Source organism: Dipodomys merriami, unplaced genomic scaffold, assembly GCF_024711535.1.
Source record: "Dipodomys merriami isolate MVZ:Mamm:240054 unplaced genomic scaffold, mDipMer1.0.p SCAF_41, whole genome shotgun sequence".
Lineage (NCBI taxonomy): Eukaryota > Metazoa > Chordata > Mammalia > Rodentia > Heteromyidae > Dipodomys > Dipodomys merriami.
Window position 1 is genome coordinate 1,620,243 of NW_027205715.1, and position 18,448 is coordinate 1,638,690.

Consider the following 18,448-nt stretch of genomic DNA (forward strand, 5'->3'; position numbering starts at 1 on the left):
ACCCAGCTCATCATTTAAGATGCTTCTGCTTCTCCTCTTCAGATCAGCAGAAGTAAGATCTGTTTTACAGATGAGAACATTGAGACCAACACTGAGCCTGAAATAGTTCACAGTCTCAGACCTGGTGCAGGTTCAGTTGGATCTAGCTGCCCTGCTCATGTCATAATCCGAATCCTAAAATGGCTCATAAGAGTCTATCCACTGAAATACATGCCCTGTCCAGCCCCTTCCCTTTGAATGTGGGAAGAACCTGAAGTTTCACACCTACAATTAGCTTTCTAACCAATGGATTTGTGCTAATAACCAATGGGAGATTATTCTGGGTGGGCCTGGCCTAATCAAATGAGGGAACAAGTCAGAGAGACATTTCTCCTACAAAGATACAGACTGCCATTCGTTCTATCACTTGAAAGAATTGTCTGCCAACACCCTGAATGAGTTTAGAAAAGGATTGTAGGTCAAATGAGAGCCAATCTTGGTCTGCTCCTGACAAACCCTAGGCAGAGGACTCAGCTGATGGGTGGAAACTGATTGGTGGGTTCAATGGCTAAATTTCTGTGATCAGCACATAGCAACACAAAAATCAAACCATCTTCTCCTGCCCCAGTATACCAGAGCTATGTTCTTGTTTGCACCTGCACCTACCAAATGTGATTTTGGGGTATCTTCACAAGCTGCTCCTATGAGGACAGGCCCATCCAAGGTGACTTCTCGCTTCCAGTAAGATGTCTTGGTTTGATTCCAGGAAAATTAATGTCCCATATAAAATTCAATTTCAGTACATTATTAGAAAGCAGGGCTCCGCCTCCCCCCCTCCCCCTACTGCTCTGCTCCAAGGGAACAACACTTGATTTGAGGCTGGGCTTGAATTAAACATCAAGAAAGTGGCCGTCATTAGCAGCACTTGGCATGGGGCTTTTGTAAATTTCATACTCTGTAAGATCCTCCTCTGCTTAATAAGTTTACTTTTTCCTGAGGTGTTCTGACTCCCTGCACCTCTGCTCCAAGGCAGAAACTCTAGGCCTCTAATTGCCAGTCGCCAGCTCAGCCCCTGGGTCTGGCTTTTTTAAAATGAAAGTGCCTGAAAAGGAACCGCTTGAAACCATTTATTTCCTGCTCTGGGTGTCTGTCCCCCTCTGGGGACATGGGAGGGCTCTGCTGCTCTTGCCAGACGAAAGCAAAGGGTTCCTTGATACGGCGGGTGGGTCTCAGACATGCAGGGATGTTGGCAGAAATGTGAAGGAAGAAAGGAAAGGGATGAGAGAAGGAGGAAAAGGAAGGAAGAGAGGGAGGTGGGGAGCAGGAAGGATTGGAGGGGGGCTGAAGGACGGGGCAGGGAAGCAGGAGGAAGGATGGAAGGGAGAAGGAATAGAGGAAGAGGAGGGAGAGAGGGGGAAGGGAGGGAGGAAGGGCAGGTCATCCTCAGCCCATCCCCACAGACCTGCAGCCCCCTGTCCTGCTCCATGGATCTCCTGCTCAAGGGCCATATTTGGGTCATCTACTTCCTAGGTTTACCTCCCCCCAAAACTTGTACCCATCTCATCTCAGCCCTCCCGGGAAGAAGCCAAGCTAACCCTCCTTTCAGGCCCTTCCCATGCCTGTGGCAGACATCACTAGTCTATCCTCTTGGGCAGACATCACTCATTAATTATGATCTTAGGACAAGGGTGTAGGAACCCTCCCAAAACAGTGTTCAGTGTAGTTATCACTAATCACCCCTATGGAATGATGATTTTTAATCCCCAAAATCTGTCTTTGGACCTCTTCTCAGGATAGCAGGCTACAGCAGAGCATCTAGCTACTGAAGGAAATAGAGCCCATCACCCCATTTTTATAATAAATGGCTTTTATTGACAACATCTAGAGTGAAAACTCACAAAGTAACGAGGAAATAATGAGTATTTACCCCGTACCAGATGCTGTTAACCTGGAACCTTACTTGTGATGACCTAAATGATAATTTTTAATCTCATCTAATAAATTGGAAATCTGAAGCAAGGGAGGTTAAGTCACTTCTTGAAGGCCACACAGCTCATCAGTGGCAGTGCCAGGTTGCTACTAAATAATACCACTCCAACAAAAAGGCCATTTGCTACAGTGGTGGAGCCATTGGGCACACCCTAAATCATGAGGTTACACCCCCCACCTAAAGTGCCACACAGCCTGAGAGGATTTGGACTACAGGACCTATCAGTGTCTTGGACTGAATTGGGAACAGCTGGCCAAGGCCGGAGATCATTACTCTCAGGGCTCTGCTACCCATCCAAGGGACACTTGGGGACCAGAGGACCAAGGATTAGATGTGTTGCCAATAGACATGAATCATTTATACACACTGCAGGCCACCCAGAGGCTTCTTATAGAAGGAACTCCTCCTGGCTATGGCTACTCAGCAATTTGTCTGCAAGCTAGAGTGAACAATGTCTTCATGCCTTTGATTCCTGGCCACCTTGCTCAGCTGCCTACAGTAGCCATTCACCCCTACATATCAAGAGAAGCTGGGAGTGCAAGTCAGGGTTCAACATGGGCTTGAACTAATCAAACACAGGTCAACTGCAGACCTACAGCTGCCTTGGTGAGAGAGAGGGGCAGATCACAGCCCAGCTGCAGTTCTGAAGCTGAGGAGTTGGGACCTGGGGTAGTGGGGCAGGGGGGTGGGGGAGCTCCGATCCCACCTTTGGTAGCTGTGACTTAGAAGTTACTTAAACTTTCTGGGCTCAGATTCCTCAAGCCTAGAGTTGATCCACTGAGGGTCTCATTTCAAAGGGGTCTGTGGACCACGTTAATGCCTGGGAAGCTCTTGCAGAGTTGCATAGAGAGGTGACTCTTGTCACTTCATGGACATTTTCCCAGGGTTTCTGGAAGGAGCCTGGATTATCTGCATGGTGTAGAGGCAGAGGCTGAGCACTGACCAGTTGATCCAATTTCCCAAAGGCACACCGAGGAGGCTGGGCTTGACCTCTGGGCCTGGGCACTGCGCTGAAGGGAGTGTCTTTCTTCCTGGTGGGAGGCAAGGGCATCTGAGTGCCCAGGAATCGGGCAGAGCTCCTCTCATGGCAGAGTTTAGCTGTGTTCAAGGGCCCTGGGGCCTGAAGTTTATGCTTCTCTTCTGGGCCTCAAGGCCTTGCAGGCTCTGGGGGCAGACAGAGGATGGAGTTTTGGACCAGATAAAATTTCTGCTCAGAAATGGGTTAACGGCTAATGCCATTGAGGCTTCCTGTGTCCCAGCTACCTCCATTCCCAGGGCTGGTGCTGGGTCTCAAGAGCCCCGGTTTTCCAAGTTCTTGCAGACTGGGCCCCACTGGGTTCCTCAGAGACACCAACACCAGCCACATTACAACCATTCCAGTATGTATACAGTGCATATCCTACAAAATCAAGAAGAGGGAGAGGAGTAGGTGGGGAGCAATGTTGAAAGGGGTGTCATTAAGACTCATTGTAGGGCTGGGCAAAGTGCTTGCTACCAAATGCAACATCCTGGGTTCAATCTCTAGTACTAAAGACACACGAAAATACAGTTAATGCCCCCCATCCCCCAAAAGACTCATTGTATTCATAACTGCGTTGTTGAATGATGACTCCTTTGTACCGAGTCTTAAAGATAATAAAAATTAAGATAAACAAATGAAAAGGCCTACAGGGAGCCCTCCACAGTGTACCCAGGTGTTGGCACCGGCCAATAGGAAGGCCCGCCTCCTTGAAGTCCACATACCTGTGCATACACATACCCAGGCACCATACATGCACACCACAAGCTGCTACAGTTGCCTGGGATTCATGTGGTACACACAGGTGCTGCGGACAAATATGTAATCATACCTGTCCACGCACACATGCTACGCCATGCAATTGTGCACTACATGTGGTCCACTTCACACCTATGTATATAAACACCACACACAGGTATGCACACACGTACGCATGTCTGAAGACACTGCAGATGGCACACAGCTAGTCTACATGCTTGAACGCTTACACCACACACAAATACACCCAATGAACACCCACGCAGTCGTGCAACCTCACACACCCCACACTCACCGCACAGGCATGTACAAACATGCCCTGCATAAACACACACGCACGTGTGGAATTATCCACACGGTCACTGTGCGCTCCTATACATGCAACTACCCTCCTTTACGTGTATGCACACAAGTCCACTCTGCGTGCACACAACCATCTGTCCGTGTAACTGGCACACACACGCACCACTGTATGTTGGCGTACACACAAACACGTGCAACCCTAGGCGCGCGCGCGCACACACGCGCGCATCCACGCGGGCACACTCGCCTGTCCCCTCAGGCGCGCTCCTGCAGCCCTGCAGGGCCGGGCGGTAATTGCTCCCAGCCTGGGAGTCTGGCAAAACGCTCATGTAGGGTGGTGGTGGGGTGGTGGTGGGGGGGGGTGGCGTGGGCTGCGGCCCCTGATTAATCCCAGCTTTGCACTCGCCCCCAAGCGCCCGACGCCCCCCGAACTTGGGCCGGGGCCGGGGCGCAGCAGCACCGCCGCGACGGCTGTAATCAAAAAGCAGCTCGGCGGCGGCGGCACCTGTTTGCGGGCCGTTTTATCTGGCGCGGTGAATAATTGATGCGCAGGTCTGCTTTGCAGTCAGGCGCGCGCGCGCCCCGCGCTGTCCGGCGCCGCCGCCGCCCGCCGGCCGCTGTGATTTATTATTTAGCACGCGGCCGGCCGCGCCGTGTTAGGTGAGCATTGTGGCTGCTCGCAGAACTGTTACAATCTGGCCTCGTTAGTGGCCTTTCTTGCTGCCTCTCCAAACAGCGGCCTCGCTTATTGATTTTCCCGCCGAACCTCTGCCATGAAATCCCAGCGCTGCTGCTCTCAAAGCGGCTGCTATAAAGCCAGGCTTGGCCCTTCTTTCCGGGAACAAGAACCCGCGTTTGGAGGCGCTCGCTTCTTTTATCCGTCGTCTCTCCTCCTCCTCGCCCAGACGATCCCCGCCCCCCTCCACCTCCTCCACCCCATTATTAGCGCCGATCTCCCCCCTCCTTTCTTCCCCTCCCCGCACCTAGATCCCCTCCTTTCCCGGTGCGAAGGCGCGCTGGGGGCGGGGAGAGGGGCTTCTTAAGTCAGCTTCAGGCCCGAGGGGGATGATGGAGAGGCTTTCATGGTGGCAGCAGCCACCGCACAGAGGAAGAAGCTTGGGGACAAAAGTTTCCCTGCTTTGGAAGTTTTCAAAAACAGGGAGGCTGATGGGGTAGAGGCTGGGCTGGCTCGTCTGGAGGCCCTCCCTGGCTGCAGGGAGGAGGGAAGAGGTGTCTCCCCACCCCCTCCCCTGAGCCCACCCCGGGATGCCTGGAGAAACCTGGCTGAGCCCACCGGCCCCTGGAGGGCCCACTGTGTTGTGTGGCTGGGAAGCCACTGCGGGCCCACCCTGGAGACCTGCTGGGGGTTGTTGAACCCGCACAGCATTCCCAGACTGAAGGGAGGTGAGGCTCAGCGTGGAAGGTCAGGCCGCACGCCAGGGAGGGGTTTTCACTCTGTCCCGTGTCTGGTACTTTGCCGTGGGCTAGGGTGACCCGAGGACCCTAGGACCTTGTGTAAGCTTCCAGGGCTCATGGGAACCCTTCATTGGCACAGAGAGGCCATGGTTGGTCAGTCCTCCTTCCTGGCTGCCTCCCTTCGGGAGGCTCCCCCTGAGCCCACACCCCTCTGCTCCAGACATACCAACTGCAAACAGACCCACGGGTCTGCGAAGGTAGAACCCAGGACCGTCCATTTGAGAGGCTCTGTGTTGGGCTCAGAGCCTGAAGTTTCTTAAATCTGAGCATCTTCTGTCTTGCAAGCCTGGCTAAGGCTGTACCCAGAATGGAGCCTGAAGACTGACAGTCCCCCAATCCCCAGCCAGGATGCCATCTGCTGTCCGTCTACAGCCTGCAGAGGAGACCCCCTGCTGTGCAAGGCTGGGTAGAGGGGGATGGGCACTGGTAAGAGCCATGCATAGCAGGATGAAGTAGTGTGTGTGTGTGTGTGTGTGTGTGTGTGTTTACAGAGGTCTTCCATCCTTGTCCCCGAGGGTTTTCTTTCTCTCTAGCAGCATCATTGGATAGAAGGGTCGCACAGATTTTCTTCTATGGGCTGGCCTTGAACCATAGTCCTGAGATCTCAGCATCTTGAAGGTTCCTTCATTCTGCAGCTCTGAAGCTGCGTGCAGGGGCACACAGCTCTTCCACCCTGCCCAGGCCTCCCCGCTGCTCCCCTGTGCATAGAGCACCCTGCTGTCAGATCTGTTGTTTCCCTTCACATGCTAACTATCATTTGTGGGGCTCCTTGCTGCAAACCAGGTGACAATCACAGTACTGGGGGACAAAGTGTTTGTCCTTGTGGGGGTCCTAAACCAGATGGGAAACCAGCCAGTCAAATCATTGAAACAACAAAACATTGAGTATGATGGTGCATTCTTACAGTTCCAGCTATTCTTGAAGCAGAAGTAGGAGGACTATGATCTGGGCAAAAAGGTTAAGATTTGCTCGCAAACATATTTAAAAACCAGAAGGACTTGAGGGCATGGCTCAACTGGTTAGAGCACTTGTCAAGCAAGTGAGAGGTCTTGAGTTCAAACCCCACACTGCCCAAAGCAGTAACAACAACAAAAGGAAACACATAGCTAGTTATCAGCTTCTCCCTTGCCATCAGAACTCCTCTGTCAGGGTCTGTGCCTTGCCAGGCTGAGTCCTGTGGGCTACAGGTAACTCTGCTGTGGAGGGGTTTGGCCAGTAGGAGGCAGTCGCTGGAGAACTGGCCTTGAGTGGAGGAAGGGGAAGGGGTGTGGCCTTTTCCTTCCTGGCCCTTTTCCTGTTTCAGTCTCTGCCATCATGCCTGGATACTTTGGGTACAATAGCATCACCAGGCTGCCAAGTCTTTTTCAAGTCTAAGGATGCTTCCCACTGTTCCTGCTCCCTAGGCCTCTCTCCCTCCCTCATGGCCCCTGCCTATGGGCCTGGGCCTGTCAGTGTTTTCAAAATCTCAGCCACGGTGCCTCTATTTCTTCCCAAGGTCTTGTCAGTAAAAACAAACAGTGATATGAAATCTGGTGGACGTAAGGGGATTGTGGAGTAGGGATGGGGAGGACTGTGAAGGCATCTTTGAGAAGAAGACATTTAAACAGAGAAATGAGGGGAAAGAGAGGCTTAGCCATGTCAGAATCTGGGAAAATGTGGCAAACCCAGGGCAGCCAGATCGAAGGACCTGAGGTATGTACTGCTTCCAGTGCTTAAGAAATACCAACAAGGTGCATGTGGCAGAGCAGATAGAGAGCAGAGGTGGGCAGCGGGATGCAGGATAGATCCTCTGACTTCAACAGTGCTTCCCAGGTAGGCTGAATCAAGAAGCTGAGGCTTGCAGAAAGAGGCTTGTTTATACTAGCATCATAAACCGATTCCCAGCATACGTCCTGCTCTGAAGGGTCTCAGAGAGGGGCTGGGACACCAGGGGAAGCCTGGGAGAAGGTGCCATCCCAGGGTAGAGTTTATGGTAGGTCCTGGCCCTGAGAGACACTCAGGACCAGGCTTTTCTCTACTTGGGGTTGTCTGGTATCCCCCCCCCCAAAAAAATACTTAACTTAGTGTCAAAGCCCTGGGAGTAGACAAGCTTAGAGTGGGTATGATGGAATTATCCGGATGGCCCTCTGACATCACCACAAGCATCTTACAGAGGAAAGGGAGGGTACTCTCATCAAAGAAGAAGTTCAGGTGTCCGCAGAAGCCAGCAGAGCTGAAGCAAAGGGACATGGGGAGGAGCCCCAAGCCAAGGGATGCTATCAGCTTCCAAAACCCAGAAAAGGTGACAACCCATCGAAGATCCAGCTCTGAGACACCTGGTCTTCAGCCCAGCAAAACTAACTGACTTTCCCTCTGGCCTCCTGGACTGTCAGCGAGTGCACCTGTGCAGGCTGAGCCCACTTGGTATTATGGGAAGTGGATACAGAAGCAATAGCAGAGCAGCTCAAGTCCAACCAGGCCACACCTCTGCTCAGACACCTTCCAGGGTTCCCCATGGCTGCTTCCGAGGCAGGGGTGTCCACCAGTGACATATCCCCTCTGAGTCTAAATTCCTCACCCACAGCCCACCTCATTCATTCTGCCCCAGCCACATGGGCTGGGATTTACACATAGTAGGTGCTCAATAAGTATTGTTGTATAGATGGATGAGTGACTTTCTCCCTCTGGCATTGTCTGGTCCTCCTTACTGCCTTCTGCAGAGTCCAGCCAGGGACACTCTCTGATTCTTATCCTCAGACCCTTTGTCTCCTGGTGGAGCAATCAGCAAAAAGTGATCGAACCATTTATAATGATAAGAAATTGATGTAATTGATAGTAGACAGAAAAGTCAGAAAAGCTAAATAAGATGTATAAAATTATGGTAATCATCTTGATTTGTAGAACACTTTATCCCAAAACCACAGAACACACCTTCTTAACAACTGAGCCTGGGTAATTTACAGAGATAGACACATCACTGGGGACACTAGGCATGTCTCCGTATATTTAAAAAGACTCAAAATAGCTGGAGGCATACCTCAAAGTGCCTACCAAGCCCGAGGCCTTGGGTTCAACCCTCAGTACTGTTCCTCCCAAAAGACTTGAACTGTGTCTTGTGACCACATGGAGTGACAAACTACCTCAATAACAGAAAAGCATCTGGAAAACACCCGGTATCTGGAAACAAAATAAGGACACTTCTAAATTAACCACAGGTCAAAAGAAAATCAAAGGAAAGTTCAAAACATTTTCTGAAATGAATGCAAATGAAAAAGAACATATAAAATGTATGATCATCTCAAACACTGTATGGGGAAACATACACTAAAAGGAATAATACACTAAAAGGAATAATGCTCTCAAATCAACGATCAGCTTCTGTCTTAAGAATTTAGAAAAAAATTAAAGAAATAAATCACATCCAAATGAAGCATGAACAAAAGCTGAAAACAAGGCAATGTAGAACTAAATGAAATACTTTGAGATTGTAATCAAATGAGATTTTCCCCAGGAATGCAAGGTTGGCTTAACATTTGAGAACCAATAAATACAAGTCATGATAAATTTTATTAATAACAAAAGTTGAACTTTATTAGCAATAAAAGTAGAGTATTTCAATGTATATATTTAAGATAATACATTGATTCTGATTTAAATACACAGATATACACACACAAACTAGGAATAGAGAAAATCTTTCTCAACTTAATAAGGGGAATATATATATATATATATAAGAAACTTATATATATATATATGAAACTTATAGCAGACACAGAATAGTGAAATATTAATTGCTTTTCTCTGAAGATCAAATCAAAATCTGTCCACTTCCCATATTTGTATTTAATATTGTTTAAGATGTCTAGTGAATTTGATAAGGCAAGTAAAACAACTAAAAATCATCCAGCTTAGAAAGGAAGAAAGAAAATTCTCTTTATTCACTAATTAATGTAATTGTCTATGTAAAAATGTATTACACTGACAATAATACACCAAAATTAATGACTAAAACAAGGTTGTAGCATTTGAGATAAATCAGTCAATATATGAAAACCAGTTGTATTCCTATCAATGAATAACTAAAAATTAAACATACAAAATATGTTAAGATAAAGATTCATGCACTGAAAACACAATACAAGCCAATCAGTGAATCTATTAATCTGAATGTGTTTATGCAAAAATTTAGGTAAAGCTGGTAATACTAGTGCCAAAATATAATCCTTAAGCACAATCAATGTCACTGAAGTTGCTCAGAATGGCTACAACAAATTTTAATGTTGGGAAGCAATATCATAAGACTGTACTACCATAACAATGAAAATTTTAAAATGTTAATATAGACATGCCAAAGACCTGGATGAGCAAAAATACTTTTGAAAATAAAGATAGTTGGGAGATGAATACCACTTAATGTCGATGTTCAATGCAGTAATCAATGTCTTGGGGTACTGGTGTTGAGACAGACAAACAGATGAATAAAGAGGACATAGAATATTAATAGATTCACAAATACATGGACAGTAAATTTCCAACAAAATCCAAAGAGAATTCAATTAAGAAAGGAGCTGAGCTGTGCAAAAAGAACATGATTTGCTGTGTTGTAACTACACATTAGGCATGGAATCACCTGGAGGAGAGGGACTGAGTCACCATCTTTCACTCCCCTCTCCTGTGGTATAGGGGCTGAGTGCTCATCACAGACAATCTATGATCTCTTCTCAGTCATGGTCAAGTTGTTTACATTTTCCAAAAATATGCACAAAAATCATAATTAAATTGTATCCCTCAAAGCCATTACATTGGGCTTCCCAAATGGAAAATGAATTTGTTTTTAAGGAGCCTCTGAGATAATAGCTGTTGAAAGAACTGGGGGCAGAGGGCTCCTGCTCTTTGCCAACCTTATCAAATCATTTGAGTTTTACAACATTTATTATTTCAATACCTTTTTCTCCTCCCTGCCCTTTATATTTGTGGTAATGGAATTTGCCTTGCTCCTGCAAATGCTCTGCCACTTGAGTCACACCCACAGCCCTTTTATACTTTGGATTCTCCTTCCTATGCCTCTGGAGATGAGATTACAGGAGTGAACTACTATGTCTAGCCCCATGATACTTTTCCTTAATTAAAAAATAAAGGCAGGTACATGCACTTGTGTAAGACTTCTTTTCTGATGAGGTCATCTCTCTGAACAGGTATTTGTGGCCTTTCTCCTCTGGGCTTTTCAATATCTGTTGTTTGTCCCCTGGGTGACAATTCTCTACCCACACTGCTGTCCTGAAGGCTCTGGATCCAGACCTAGTGCCAAGGCTCTGAGAGTAGAAGGAATGTGACCAGTAGCCTACACGATTCTTTTAGGGCTTCCCAGAATTCTGCACTCAAGGTTTACCAAGGAACATGGAGGGAAGACAAAGGCAGCAGGTAAAGAATCCTGGATAGCAGATGGAGTGGAGGCAAAGGACTACTCCGAGATGTGGGTTGTATGGCTGCCCCATGATCCTTGGCCTGGGCCATGGGAAAGCTCTATCCTCTCCAGAGATATTCAACATAGTTTGTAAGCTTCAGCTGTGTCCCCAGAACCACACCAGAAGTAAGTCACATGGAGTGAGCCCATTGGATTTGCCCTGAAGATTATCTAGCTTCAGTACTAGCTCTGTGCCTCCCTGGCCTGTGGTGAACTTCATCTCTCTGGACTTCAATCTCCCTCACTTGTATAAAATGAAGCTACTGATGGCACATGACTGACAGATATGCCTGTGAGGACACGAAGAAGGTAAAGCCCTCTAAGACCCATGGTGGTCAGTGAGGACCCTGTAAACACCCACTGTCATCATGAACCAAGGTATACCATGGATAGGCAGAAAGCTAGGGCTCAGAGCCTAGCCTGATGCTTCATGCCCCTAAATCCTGGCCAAGTCATTCATTTTCTCCCTAAGATTTCTATAGGGATCTTGGAGGCTTGAATGCTGTGCCCAGAAAAGGCTCTGTGAATGAGGTCTGGGATGGCAGGGGTCATGTCCCTTCAGCCTCTTCCTCTTTCTTCCACCCCAGCTCTGTGTCCTGCCCTCAAACACCCACAATGTTGGAAGTTATAATAATTTCTCAGCTCAGCTCACAGTAGGAATGGTATAGTCAAAAGACCTTGAACTTAATTGAAACACCAAGTGACATTTGGCAGATTACTTAATTCTTCATCTGCACAGGATATGTGATTCTGTCACCCACAGTACAGCCTTGCTTTGAGACTTAGGTGAGATCATAAATAAACACTGTCCAGCATACAGTAGGCAATCCATAGACACTATTTTCTCCATCCTGATTCTCTATGTCTTTTTCCTTCTCAAAGAACAGGGAGTCATTGGGAATCTACACACAGGTTGTGGCCCTCCGTAGGGGCCCATTTCAGGTAAGGTCTTTACTGTGTGCCCATGCCAGGCCTAGGAGAGAGAAGCCACCCAAATCCCTCCCCGCCTCAGGCCTGCCTGCCCAGCTGACATCTCTCTCATGGATGCTGCTCGTCTCGATTAATATTTCAATGCAAATAAATAAAGGATGTCATGGGCCTCTCAGACAGCGACTCTTTCCAGCTCAGTGCCCACAGCCTGATTCCTGCTCAAAGTCAAGGTGTCTCCTGGGATCCTTCACTGGCTTTGGTGGGATACTGCTTGGGGGCAGAAGGACACCACTGAGCTCATACCATGCCAGGGAGAGGAGACTTTGGGGCAGTACAGGTTGGGGGCAACTGGAACCCATGGGGGGGGTCTACCCTCAAGTGATAGCCACATACCCACCTCATCACCCCTGAGAAACAGGGGTGTGTATGCTGATGTCCAGATGAAGGACCTCTGGAGGACTCTTCTATGAAGGAGCCGATGGTCAGCTTCTGACTCCATTCTGTTCCCTGCTCACCCATTCAGTCCTCCAGAAAATCGCTTCTGGGCATCATCTATGTGTCAGGGATGGAAATCCCCTTGTGATGGGCGGAATACTGATGGGCCTTGCTCTGTCTGCATGTGGTATGGCTCCAGGTTCACATGCTGGAAACTCAGCCCTCAGGGTGGCGGTGCTGGAGATGGTCTGGAGCCTTTAAGAGTTAGGCTATTAGTCATTCCTAGGAGTTGTGCCTCCAGAAATAACTTGAGGAACCCAGTGTCTTACTAGCTTCCTATTTCATGGGCTGATCAATGTTCTACCATGAAATAATATAGCCAAGAGAGGCCAGACCCTGACTGAGCTATACTGCTCCAGTGCCCTTCAACTTCCCCAATCTAAGTTAAATAAACCTCATTTCTTTATAAAGTTATCCTACCTTGGGTGTTTTGTTATAGCAACAAAATGAATTAATACAGCCTCTGAGATTCCTGTACCCTTATGTCCATTTGCCATTGAGTATGGACAGAACTTAGGAGTACAATGAGATTTCATGTTGTAATTAGGTTGACTTAGAAAAAGGGAAGAAATTTTGTCAACATAACTAATACCTTGCATGTGTTGATTTTAAGTGGCACTAAAGGAAAATTGTCCTGCCAATCTAATTAGACAAGAAAAGCCTAAAAGAGAGACCGGGACCTTCTTGAAGAGTTTCCTCCAGTGGCTTTGAATATGTGAGTTGCTATAGAGGTGAAGACTCCGTAAATGACCCTGTGTCTGGGCTTGTCTACAAGCCCAGTGGCGGTGACCCTCAGAACTGAAGCTAGAGCTAACCTTCCATAAAGCCAAGACTTCAAGCCTACAGCCACAGGAAGCCAAATTCCTTCAATGAGCAGAGATCACAAAGCCCAGGTGAGCTTGGATTACTGCCCTGAGCTGCAGGCTCAGCTCGGCCAGGCCCAAGCTGCTTGATCAGGGAGACTGTGGGTTATCGAGTGTTGTTCCAAGCTGCTAAGTGGTGGTGATTTTTAAAACATGGGTAAGAAATCAATATAGGGCTCTGTGGTTCTCTGATTGGCACAGGGAAAGCTCCCCAGGGAAGAGGAGACAAGAGAAGGGAGGAGCATGAAATGCTAGAGACCAAGTGTTTAGGATACCATGGAGAAGAGAGGGAGGACACAGTGACAGATCCCAGGATAGATATTGAGGGGCATGTGGTTATACCCAGCCTCGGCACTTCACTGGAAGAAACTCCAGGGATGGCTACAGAATGTATTTACATCACATTACTCAGGTTCAGGACCATTCCAGGGTGCTTTTGCTGATCCCTCTCCAAGCCCATGTGCATGGTCTCATTTCACAGATGAGATATCTAGGTACAGAGAGGTTAAGTAGCTGGCCACGGTCCACACAGTGGGATAGTGTCAGAGTCAGGGTTTGCCCATAGGCAGCCTGGAGGGAGGTGAATGGCTTTCAGCCATGCTGGCCTGGGCAAGGCTAAATCGGGGTGTGTGGGGCGGTGCTCAGGACATCTGGGCAGTATCACAGAGTAAGCAGTGGAACAGGTTCTCTGAGGCTCAGGCGAGGAGTCTCTACTTGTGATAAATGCTTATACATGGTGTTTCAGGTCCGTGGAAGCCCAGAGTTAAGGAGAAAGGGGAACGGGGGCAAGAGGAACTTTGGCCCTGAAAACCCTTAAGAGGCTCTGTGGACGGTTGACGAGAAAGATGAGTCAGAGAGTCCCCAAGAGCTAGAGTGAGAAGCCTGGAAAGAGCCAGTGAGCAACACATCTGATGCTATTGGGGGTCCACACCAACTCCCAGCCTCCTCAGACAGCTCAGGTTGAAAAGGAAGACAGACAGAGAGAGACAGACATGGAGCGCTCAACAGCAGTCCAGTGGAGTGCCATGGGAAAGGGACAGAGCAGGGGGGAGAACGGTGTAGGGAGATTCAAGAAGGGCTTCTAGAAATAGTGGAAGGTCCCATAGGTAGAGGAGAGCAGTGTTCCAGGCTGGGGCCCAGAAGAGGCAAAAGTCCTGAGGTGAGACCTCGAGCATCATTTCTCCAGTTAGGCTAGTGTACACCTTAGCCGCCCTCCACCCCAGCTTTTTGTCTACTTTTAGTGCTGGGAGCAAAAACGCACAGTTTCTAGTGGAGGAGAATATTGCTGGTGGTCAAGAATGGTTGGGAATTGCTTGGTGGCCCCTGCTCAGAGTGTGGGGGAGCAGTCCCCCAACTTCCTTCTGGGTGAGTTTATAGGAAGCCCCGGGAAGGAGGCTGTTGGGTGGGGCATGAGGTATCCTGGGCCCCTGCAGAGGCCTATGGGAAACTCAGCTAGCCCAGACCAGGGCAGCAGAGGGAGGAGGAGAAGGAGGGTGGAGTACCTCTCAGGGCTCCTCAAGTACCAGGGAGGGAGATCTGAGTCTGGGGCAGGAACAGAGTTAAGAATGATGGCTCTTGCTCCCCCTCTTAGCCCTGCTTGCTGTGTGTGGGCCTCATTCCCTGTCATGTTGTCCTCATGGGGCCATGTTGATTTCCTGGGATGATCAGATTCTGGTAGAAAAAAGGAGCAATTCTCTTCTTGGTTCCCAGGTGGTAGCATATGGCCAAGCTTCAGACCTTCGTCTAGCAAGAACACCATGAAGGTGGGCTAAGGCAAGTTATTTCTCTCAAAGGATGTGAGAGTAGAGTTACGAACATATGAGACAATAAGTACAGAGCCCCATGAAAAACGACTGTCCATGCAGCAGACCAAGGTTTATCCTCCCTGCAGCCCAAGTTGCTAAATACTATTTCATCCACTCACCCATGCATCTGTCTATTTATATACCTACACTCATCCATCTACCCATTCACCCATCCATCCATTCACCCATCCATCCATCCATCCATCCACCCACCCACCCATCCATCTATTCATACTTCCATTCATCCACTCATCTCTGCATCCAGCCACTGATTCACCTATACACCTATCCATCCATTACCCACCCATCTACTCATCCATCCATCCATTCATGCATCCATCCACCCATCTACCCACTCCTCTATCTATGCATGCATCCATTTATCCATCCATCTATCCATCCATCCAGCATCCACTCAGTATTGTTAGGGGCAGAATTGGACAATGGAGCTTAAACATATCACCCTTAGCCTCTTGCCCTTGACACTCTATTTAAATACCCAAGGATCAAACGATGGACACCACTATCTGTCATCCTGTGACTAGCACAATGGGAACCCCAAGGAAGATAGAATGGACATAGCTGAGTGTTGGCCAGGATTAGGATTTTCCAGGGAAGAGGTGAAGTCAGGGCATTCCTAGTGGAGGGACCATTGTAAGTAAACGTGGGGAGACCTAGGAGAGGATGACAGTGTTGCTGACCAGTGAGGAGCAAGGGCAGGCAGTAACTGGCACAGGCAGCAAGGCCCGGGAAGCAGCTCTGGGGATGACCTCTGAACATTTGCAACTGGGGCAAGTAATGGCCTTTGTGGGATGGGGGTGGAGATGGGGCTGAGAGAGGGGTCAGAGGTCAAGATGCAGCAGGAAGGGACCTTGGTAGCTGTAGCAAGGGCTCATCCACACCCTGGCCCTCCATGGGCTCCAGCAGCATGGCAAGGCTGTGAGAACACACACTGCTCATGTGGCAGATGGAGTAGGGGACTAGGAAGTCCAGAGACAAAGGTCCTGAGATGGAAAGCCATGAGACACAGCTCCGAGTCCTCTGCACCTCACAGACTTTACAGTGAAGCTCTGACATCAGGACAACAGCTTGAAGGCCAACAGACAAGGGTAGAACAAGATTCAGGAGGCTGGGACCCTGGCTAGGTTGATGTCTCTCTGGACATTTGAGTCAAGCCTTCCTGGAGAAATGCAATCAGTCATTTAGTTCTAAGATGTCAGTGATCTTGTGACCAGTGATAATATCTTCTACTTGACAGAACACAATGAAAATGTCCACAGCCACCCTAGGTGGTGCCATTATCCTCATTGTATAAATGAGGAAACTGAGGCACAGAGAGACTGAGAACCTTATCCATGCTCATGCTCATAAACAATGGAGCTGGAGCCCACACCTTGGCCATGTAGCCTAGAGTTTATGGCCCTTACAGTCTTGGCATTGTGGTTACAGAACAGGTTAATAAAGTTCTGTTCACACACAAAAAAGGACCTATCTACATGGCTTTTATTGTCCTTACTAGGAGATTGGTCACCAGGGGCCACAGAAGAAACTCATCCATCCACCCATCCACCCATCCATCCATCCATTCACACATCCAGCCACCCATTTATGCATGCATGCATCCATTCACCCATCCATCTATATCCATTTATCCATCCATTCACCCATCCATGCATGCAAGCACTGGTCCATCCACCTATCTGTCATTAATTCATCCATCTAACCATTTTCCATCCACTTATCCATCCAGGTATGCATGCATACATCCTTCCATCCACTCACCCACCTACCCATCCTCTCCCTCTGTTTCTCCCACCTTTCTCTTCTTTTCCCTTCAGAAACTAGTTTCTATGCCATCCCCAACATCAGTGTTTTGAGAAGGAAGTTGGAGCCAGAACACGGGGGTGGCCTGGCCTGGGCCAGAGTGGGACAATGTGCAAAGCCAACTTCCTGTAAGTCAGCTCCAAGTTAACTTATTTCATAGACTCCTGCTTACAACTCAAAGGGGAAAAAATGCCTAAAACCTCAGGATAGGAGCTTTTGTGGCGATGTGGGATTAGTGATTTCCTAAGCCTATACCTGCCAAACTGGACAGACAGACAGTTGGACCCAGGATGAGATGGTGAACACAATCAATTATGAGCTGAGCCCACAGCCCAGTCTGCACACTTCTGGAAGCACCATGAGATGTAGGGTGTCAATTATTTAAACCCTAATTAACATAGCTCTGCATGTCTTTTTTGGGGGCACACGCAGAACACACGGCATTGTTATCGCGGAAGAAAAGAGGGAATGAAATATTGATGGAGCCGGGCTTTGTTCTGGGCTCAGCAAGCGCAGGCTGGTGGGAGGAAGCGGATCCCCGCCGTTGCTGCAGCTTTAATTAGGGAGGTCGGTGGCTTCTCCGGTGTCTTGGATTCCTTTAATTTCCACTGAGGGAAGCGGCTTCCGAATGTTATTGAACTCAGTTGAATTTTTATTTTCAAAAATCAAAACAGAAACAGTTCTTGGCATCTGTGATGAGCGCTGGGTGTTATTTGCTCTTTAGAGATAAAGTTGTTTTCCTGCGGAGGGAGCGAGCCAGGGAAAGCAGGGCTGAGATTTGTCCTGGGAAAGCTGTTCGGCTGGGGAGCCCCGCTAGTCAGCAGAAAAACCAGCCCACTTGCTCGGCCCAGCTCTGCTGGCTCTGCTCTCCAGCTGGCCCAAGAAATCCATTTGACACTGAGCAGTTTGAATCAGGGTAAGGCAGTTAATCCTTGGGGTGATGGACCTGACCAGGCTCCAGAAGTTTCTAGGGGCAGGAAATGATATAGAGAGAACTAACTGAAGCCTTTGGGACTGGGGAAAAGGCCAGGCCAGGCAGCTAGGAGGAAAGACCCATGATGAGGGTCTCTGGGAAATCATAAGCTCTGACAGCTCCTCTTCACTCTTGGGGCACAGTGTAGAACAATCCTGCCTTCCTTCTCCCCTGTGGATTGGTTGGGTGATGAAGTCAGTTTGCAATCCGATTCCACATCTGTACAATTGGATGCCACATCTATACAGAAGCTCTGCACCATGCCAGGCTCCCAGAGAGAAAGAGCTGCAGTGGCCACCTGACCTGAGACACCCACATAGCAGTCCCCAGGGATAAGGGTGTTTGTTGGAAGAACTCACAAACAATGCCATGGAGGAATTCATTGATCGGAAGGAAGGAGGGTGTCAAGGCTGATCAGGGAAAGCAGGCCCTACCCCCATCAGGAGGTTGGGGGTGGTTCCTGGGGGACAAGGTCTGAAGGGGCAGGGTGGGGTAGGGGAGAGTCTCCAGCTGAAGTGAGCATGCATTCAAGAAGTGATGCATTCCAAGCCTACTCTGGTGCAGGGTCTCGTGAGCTCAGCCTTGGA